We start from the raw sequence: 9,043 nt of genomic DNA, 5'->3' as shown, positions 1-9,043 counted from the left end.
ACCCTAGCTTTTATGATATAACATACAAGTTACTTTTAGACATTTATTTTGGATTTGGTAATATGTTACACAGTACCGGATTAATTATTTTTCTAAGCTTAAATCCTTAGATGTAAATAATTTACACAGCCATCTTTGTAAGATGTAGAAGATGCTTTTGCAATCATGCTCTTAAAATATGAGTAAAAAAGTGTTTTGTTTTGTTGTACTTTTCATTGTTGAGTAGACAAATTCAAAACAAAAACACACATTTCTGACATAGTTGTTTTCGAATCACTAGTATGTTAAGAGAATCGAAAACCCATATTTAACTTGTAAGAGCATCCACAACAACAAACTCATATAAACCGTCATATTATCGTCACGTCATATTTCAAACTTTTATCAAAAACTCACTTTCTTTCACAACAACAAACTTTCAAAAACCTTATTAAAAAACATTAAATATGTATGCATGTGTGTAATATTATATAATATGGGTGTATGAGAAAGAAGGGGCCCATATTATAAGTTTGCTTATTATAAGTTTGCTTAAACAAACCTGCAACAAACATTCATGCTCCACATTGGTTGAGTTGGGTTCCTTTCATGTTTGTATAGGTTGACACATAGATTTGGACCTTGGGAAATGGAGCCCCTTGTAGATGCTCTAAGACTACCTGCATTAGTTCTAAGGCAATTTTTTTCACAAAGAGCCTAGTCAGCATGCCACATCAGCTTTCCATTTATTCTTTTTACAAACACTTTTTACCTATAACAATAACATATTCATTATTTCCGCAAACAACATTATAATTTCTACATCATCAATATTGGGAACCCACCAACCACCATCCTTGAGGAAGAATCTTCAAGGATGGATGTCATCCACCTTAACCTCTACAATACATGTCTTTTCCATTCTTCTAACAAATCTCTTCCACGTAAGTCATGGATGGCCTTGATGCGAAAGGTCTAAGTAGTAAATAAAAGATAATCAAAAGCAGCAAGAGTGAGAAGCGTAGGAGTATATAACTTTCTTATGTATTATATGCAAAACAACATGTAAATGGTATTATAGAGATTTCGAGTGCCCAGAGCGAGTATAAACGTCGGGCCTTATATATATATTAACTTTTTTAGATTTTTAACAAAGTTCAATTATTAGGCCATTTTTTCTTAGATTTTAGGATCAATTAAATATAAATAGACTAATTGCTAAATTACAAGGTCATTTTTTTTTCTATATTTTTTTTTTTGCATAATTAAGCATAAACAAAGTGATTGCTAAATTAGTAGGCCTATATTGCATATATATATTTGGTCCAGTTTCACTTGTTAATGCTTTACAAAAAAATGTTATATATAAATAAATAAAATTTTGTGACTTCCCCGAAGTCATGCCCTAAACGCCTGCTGGGCCTAGAATGGGATCTTTGCCAGCCCTAAAGTTAGTATCCTAGCATATATATTATTGGTTCATAAGTAAATTAATAAGTATTTGTGTTACTACATGCATTAATTATGGGAAAAATCTTAAAATAGGTATTTATGATTAGGTTTTTCAGGTTTTAGGTGTCATTTTCAACATATTCCCAAAATAGATATTATAAACTAGTCGTGACGAATTGTTTATGATTATTCACGAGTAGTTTGTATAACTAATTAAAACTTGTCACGTGTCTATAAACTAACCGTAACGACCTGTTTCACTAATAATCTACTCGTAAATATTAAATAAGTTTAAACCCTCGTAATCAGCGCCACATGAGTAAATTAGATATTCTTTAGTCGCGACGACCAGATTATAAAACCTTAAGAGTCGCGAGTATTTTATCAAACTAACCACGACGATGAGTTTGATTACCAAATGCATCTAACTGGTTTATTTTACTAAACACTAACCGGAATGGTTAGTTTGTTTGGTCAACTAGTCTTTACGAGTAGATACAAGTCAACAACTACTTTATATCCATTATACGAGTATTTTGTTGGTAATTAACACGTCTCGATAAGTTTATCTGGTAAACATTACGCTTACGAGTAGTTCATTTGTAGTTAACTCGTCGTGACTAGTTTACCTTGTTTATATTCCCAATACGAGTAATTTATTGTTAATCATCTCGTTCTGATAAGTTACCAAATTTACATTAACCATACGAGTAATTTGTTGGTAGTTAACCCGTCTTGTCTATTTTACTTTGTTTACATTCCTATACGAGTAGTTAAGTAGTAATTAACTCGTCTTGGCTAGTTTAACCCGAACCCGGTTCCCGGAACCGGTTTTTTTTAATACCCGGGTTTTTAATACCCAAACCTGTACCCGACCCTACCCGTAGGGTACTGATAGGGAATGCATTTTGGCACTAAAACCCAAACCCGAACTAGACCCGATTTGTATCCGGTAATACCCGAAAACCCGAACTGGTTCCATACTCGGAACCGGGTTTTCCAAAACCCGAAACCGAGTATTTCAAATGCCCGATGTATACCCAAAAAATACCTTAAAAATACCTCTAAAAAGTGCAAACTTTTAAAAAATCCAATTTATACCCGAAAAAACCTCGGAAAAAAAACCCGAAAAAACTCATTACTATGGTTTTCTGAATACCCGAACCCGGTTCCATACCCGAACCCGGGTATTTAAAAAACCCGATTTGTGCACCTCTAGTCACGACTAGTTTATAGCAAGATATAGACAAGACGAGTTAACTACCAATAAATTACTCGTATGGTTAATGTAAATTTGATGACTTATCAGAACGAGATGATTAACAATAAATTACTCGTATTGGGAATATAAATAAGGTAAACTAGTCACGACGAGTTAACTACAAATGAACTACTCGTAAGCGTAATGTTTACCAGATAAACTTATCGAGACGTGTTAGTTACCAACAAAATACTCGTATAATGGATATAAAGTAGTCGTTGACCTGTATCTACTCGTAAAGACTAGTTGACCAAACAAACTAACCATTCCGGTTAGTGTTTTGTAAAACAAACCAGTTAGATGCATTTGGTAATCAAATTCATCGTCGTGGTTAGTTTGATAAAATACTCGCGACTCTTAAGGTTTTATAATCTGCTCGTTGCGACTAAAGAATATCTTATTTACTCTTGTGGCGCTGACTACGAGGGTTTAAACTTATTTAATATTTACGAGTAAATTATTAGTGAAACAGGTCGTTACGGTTAGTTTATAGACACATGGCAAATTTTAATTGGTTATACAAATTGCTCGTGAATAATCATAACTATTCGTCACGACTAGTTTATAGTACCTATTTTGGGAATATGTTGAAAATGGCACCTAAAACCTGAAAAACCTAATCATAAATATCTATTTTGGGAATTTTCCCATTAATTATTGGTTATGAAATATAGACAGATAAAGGTCTTGTGAGGTTGATGGAGTGACAAGAGGTGACGCCAATATTGGTTGAAGATCGTAGTTAGATTTGGAACCATCCTTTAAATTTTCTTTTGATTTGATGCTGCCTGAATTTGTACATGCACTTAACAAACACTTCATTGATGAGGGTGGGCTGGTGTTCTTTTGAAAGATTGTGGGCCCTTCTCGTTGGTGAACTTTGACTAAATGTTTGATTGAATTGGTCGGCATGAAAGAAGATTACCAACTTTTGTCTGCAATAATTTTGGATTTTGAAATGCTTCATTGAATTTTCCTTGATGTACTTGTTTACCCAAATACAAATAGTTTGCAATCGCACTCCAAAAACAATCATCCAAATACACATGAATAAAACATGATAAAACGACAAAAGTACTTGACTCGTCTCACACGTTGTCTGAACGAGTTAGTCCTGGATCATTAGTTATAAACAACAAAACGAATAGTCTAGAGTCTAGACCGACAATCTGAACCAACTATCATTAGTCACATTTTATGTTGTACAAACGACTTATTATATTGCTCGAAGTATACTCTGATTAACGGTTGGATCAAGAAAAAACCATGACCAACCATGTCTAGAGTAGCATGAGCAACTAATGTGCTAATTGATACAACTTGTACCGTGTAAATAAATCTTAAATCCAACAGCCCGGTTTGATGCATAACTCATTGAATTATCAAAACACATACTAACTCTCGCACCCAAGTTTAATTATAACATATCATCTACCTTGTGTTGAGGCTAATAGTGTCTTTCTTTGACAACCGTTAAAGAAGATGTTACAAACATGAAGAAGTTGGTTAAGGTGATGAAAATCTTTTACAAACCAATATGTAACTGTATGTAAATAAGTGCATGTTATTTAGCTTGTTAACTGAAATATATGCATAAGCACAAAATGTGACTATAGATAATTTAGAAGCAAGAAACATAAATGAAACAAGTTCCTTTTTTAAGAATAAACAAGTTTGATCGGCCAATATCCAATTTGATTTACCAAGTTGAACACGATAAAGAAAAACACTCCGGTCCGGATACATTTATGCAAATATAAAATAACACATGATCTTAGCTAATAAGTCAAATTGAGTAGGATTGCGTGTATGCAAATGGATTGTATATTTAAGACACTGCACACACCTCTTCTTTAGTGGTGTTCAGAAAAACTGTAAACCGAAAAAAAACGAAAACCGAATTGTATCTTAACTGGAAAAAATCGAATCCGAATTCAGAATTTGGTTATAACAAAAAAACCGAATTCTGAATTCGATTTGGGGATCTAGTTTTTTATTTATTGCGATATGTTCAATTTATTCGGATCAACAAAATTAATGGATTAAAATGTAGTCTATTTTAATTATTTTGTATATGGCCCAATATTTTTTAAACTCATGTCTAATACGTAGTCTGATAGTCATATCCATATTCATATTTTGATTTATCATTTAGGATGTTTTAGGATGGTTATTTTATGGTTGATTGGTTATATGTTTTAATATTTAACGTTTTGTCACTTTGAATGTTTTATTATGGTCTTTAACTTTTGGTTTTAGGATGTATATGTTGGGTTTTTTTGAATATTTTAATGTAGTACAGAACCCAAACGGTTGTCCAAATCTAAAACACAAACAGTAAAAAATGTTGTTGTCGATGAATTCAATTGATACGGTTTGAATAGATTAGTTCGGTCTTAACCGAAATTGAACCGAATTGAGTTCAGATAGGTTACAATTCAATCATCTTTTCAAATTCGGTTAGGTTCGATGTTCGATTAAAAAAATCTCATAACCAAACAAATCATATAAATCGATAACCAGACCGACTAACACCCATACTCTTCTAGTCATTTAGGCTATAACTAAAATTTGATTCATCTCTTTTTTGACTTATCATATATTCATATATGTAAAATTGTATATCATACTATTAGAGGTGTATAAAACCGGTTTAAAACCCAAACCGAACCGGTTTATAAACCGAACCGGTTTGGTCAACGGCTGGTCAAAACCGGTTTGACTCAAACCGGTTCGGTTTATAAACCGGTTTCGAAGAAAGATGGGCCGACCTGGTCACACCGATTCGGTCCAGTTTATAAACCGGTTTGACCGGTTTTAAACCGGTTAACCGGTTTTTCTCAAACCGGTTTGACATATTTGAAGGGGAACCGGTCCTGAAACCGGCGGTTTGGGTCGGTTTGGAAACCGGTTTGGATGAAACCGGTTTTAAAACCAAACCGGTTCGGTTCGGTTTGCCTAAAACCGGTTCCAAACCGGTTTTTTTTACACCTACTATCATAGTGTTCATATTAGGCCTGGCCCAGTAGCTTGGGCCTAATTCAGGTTAGCCCACTATGGTTGGCCCATTTTCATTCTATGACAGGAAACCTCTCTCTCATTCTCAAAGGTTCTCTTCTTGCACACCCCATTATGTCTTTGCATTTTTTTTAACGCTTCTTTTATATTTCATAGAAACATCCAAACGATTTACAATGAAGTGGCAGGTAAGCGGGCAACAAGCTGCGCCGCAACCCCCTTTTAGATAGCAAACCCAATCCGACTAAAAACAAAGTTTTGATTCTTATGGGCTGATACGTTACTATACACAACTTTCTGAACCCTATTCAAAGGTCCACGGCGTCCGGAGCTAAGAAACCAAAAGTGTCAAAGGCGAAGGGGATAAACACGTGTTGATTCTCCAAACAAGCTCTCTCGTGTTTAGCAACCTAGCCCGATGCCGCCTTCAATGCTGTCTGGCATGCTACAAATCCAGTGTCCCTAATCCCAACAAGAGGAGACACTCCTGTGAGGTCGACACAAGCGTGTTTTCCCCCTACCCACCCAAAAACAAGTATATCGGCCGGTCGTAATGTAGATCTTCCTTCTTGAGGATCCGTAAGAAAGTTTACAGGGGCTTCCTTTTTAGCCGAAATTCCGGCTCGTTTAAGAACATCGCATAGAACATCCCTCACCAAATCATGCCTATACTTAAACCCATGCAACTCTTTGTAGTGAACCGCATGCTCGCCAAAAGAATCCAAACAAACCTTACGGCAAACCGGGCACGGCTCATCTACCGCAAACCGAGCACGGCTCAAACCGGGCACGGCTCATCTACCAAAAGAATCTTTGCTTTGCTCTCAATAATATCGAGCTCGTACTTAGGGATGGCAAAAGAGCATAAACCTTACCAGAGAACATGAAACATTTGAGGCTCTTCTAATGAACTTTAATTAAATTTTAAAAAAATCATAGGTTTTAAACTGGTAAGGTATTAAGTGATATCCATCATGATTAGCAGAACCGTTTAGTCACATTAGAACCAAATATACAAATATATTTATTATCTTAAAAAAATATAATAAACAATATAATGATGTTGTTACTAATTCTATATTTGAAATTGTTTATTAGATTTCTCTAAATTCCTGGCACCGGTATTGAAGGCAAAATTTACGAAATACGGATACCGTACCCATACTGTACCAGTAACAGTTCTGGAAACTCAAAACTTGGTACCGGTTTTGCTATCCCTAGTTAGGATAGATTATAGTGCTTCAGGTATTGGGCTTCCTCACAACTAATTTTAAAACACATAAGATGATAAATGCGAAAACCAGATACCCATAAATATGATGTGTAATGAGTAAACGGTACTCGGCGAGTATGTGACACCATCGACAAACCTACTTATGCTTCTGTATATGCATGTATTCTTAATACATCAAGTATATGTATGTTGACTTGACCATCAGAGTAATCCTCGAAGCTTCAGTCTCAGGTAATGCTGCTCATGATACGTAAAACCTTATGTTCAGCAATTCAAATTTGAAGGGCTCTCTTCATCGCGCTACAGCAAAACTCACATACACCCTACACGGTTTTATGTATAGATGTGACGGAGTTGGAGAGAGCCCTTCGGGTTGGAATCTCTCCTAGAAAAGCGTGTTGGGTCATTCTTTCACATCCAAACAACTTGTCAGAAGAATCTCAACCAAAAAAGGTTACTTTCCTTTTAGAGAAAGTAGTGGGTTAAACTGAATTGGGCCGGTCCAGCCCCAAATGTATTACACAATAATATCATTTCACTGCATTATTACGGGCGGCAGGGGTGGCCGGGTGGGTAATGTATAAACATTTTTTGTAAAACTAAAAGCCAAAAAGAAAGATCAGACGCAAATGTCAACATAAACAAATGATTGAGCATTTGAGCATATATATAAAAGGATCAATATTTTCTAAAAAAAAAAAAAAGAAAAAAACGAATGAGATGAAGTGTAACACACGAAACATTTAAATATCCACATTGTGAACGAAAATTATCAAGGTATATACGAAAACCAATGAATCTGATATCGAAAACTGTCTACATCTGTTTTCACCAAAGGCCGCCTATTTAGTAATTATGCACCCTCTTTTTGTTTGTGATTTTGTCGTTGATGGGAAATTGGGCGTGTTCAAGACGCATCTTGTAGCAGAAGCCTTGAGTGACACCAATGAGGAAAGATGGAAGCGATGGTTTCATGAGATCCAAACCACACATCGACCTCCAGCTTCTGAGCTTTGATCTCTTTGTCTGTGCAAGTCTTAATTTATGTGTCGCCGTGAGATTTATGTAACATGTTGTCACGATTGCTAACAAAAGGTATCTTACATTGTAATTAACCGAACAATGTTATCAAGAGTCCAAACGTAAATCAACTAACTTAACATTTAATTACTAGAAAATGTTTCTCATGGTGTCAGTGTCTATCTAAGTTTTCCAAATCTACTTACAAATTTACAATGAGTGGTGTACTATCTTGACTTTGATGATTAAACCACTAATATAATTCCTTTGTCTACGCCATTCGGACCATTCATTGCTTGTAACATGCTCCGCATACTTTACAAACCCTTGACTAATTCTACCATGTAGTTTATGTCATCATCAGGTCGTGATGGTTAGAATGACCGACGCCTATAACAATGACCTTGTTGTAGATATGAGGAAGTTGTGAGTTGTGACAATGCTTGAACTTTTCTGACATTCACCTTTTGACTTAAAATATTCCAAAAATATTTTGGTTCTCATTTCTCAAACCCAAAATGCCTTGTTTTAGTTGGCGGTGATGATGGCGATGTCAAGCAATGGTTGTAGATAGGTGGCGATGGTAAGTGGACATGGTGATTGACTGATTGTCACAGTGAGAAACGAGTGTAATGAGTGGCAATGGTAAGTGGACACTGGTTGTGGCACACCGGCACTTAGTCATAGAGGCACATAGGTTCAAAGGGATCAATTTGGTATTTCATGATAAGAATCATAAAATAATTTACTTTGCATAATATAAAAGCATAATCTAAAGTTCTAAACACAATCTTTTCATCTAAAGTCTAAACATGATATTAAATTTTGTAATCCTTCAAACTAATCCAAACATAGCTAAATAATATAAAACATGTTAAAGAATTCGAAACACACTAAACTGCAAACTCACAAAAATATTTATATAAAAAAAGTCTTATCACCATTGCACTATTATCCAGAAGTTAGGAACAAAATTACTCGTGGAAGATGTTAACGACCATCTTTTAAACACGTGTCATTTAATTGAACTACTTTTTTTATGCAATTTAAGCTCTTACAAAATATAATAATATAATATT

Source organism: Bidens hawaiensis, unplaced genomic scaffold, assembly GCF_021521415.1.
Source record: "Bidens hawaiensis isolate Kalapana, Puna unplaced genomic scaffold, B.hawaiensis_p1.1 tig00004551_1, whole genome shotgun sequence".
NCBI lineage: Eukaryota > Viridiplantae > Streptophyta > Magnoliopsida > Asterales > Asteraceae > Bidens > Bidens hawaiensis.
This window is presented reverse-complemented; position numbering follows the sequence as displayed.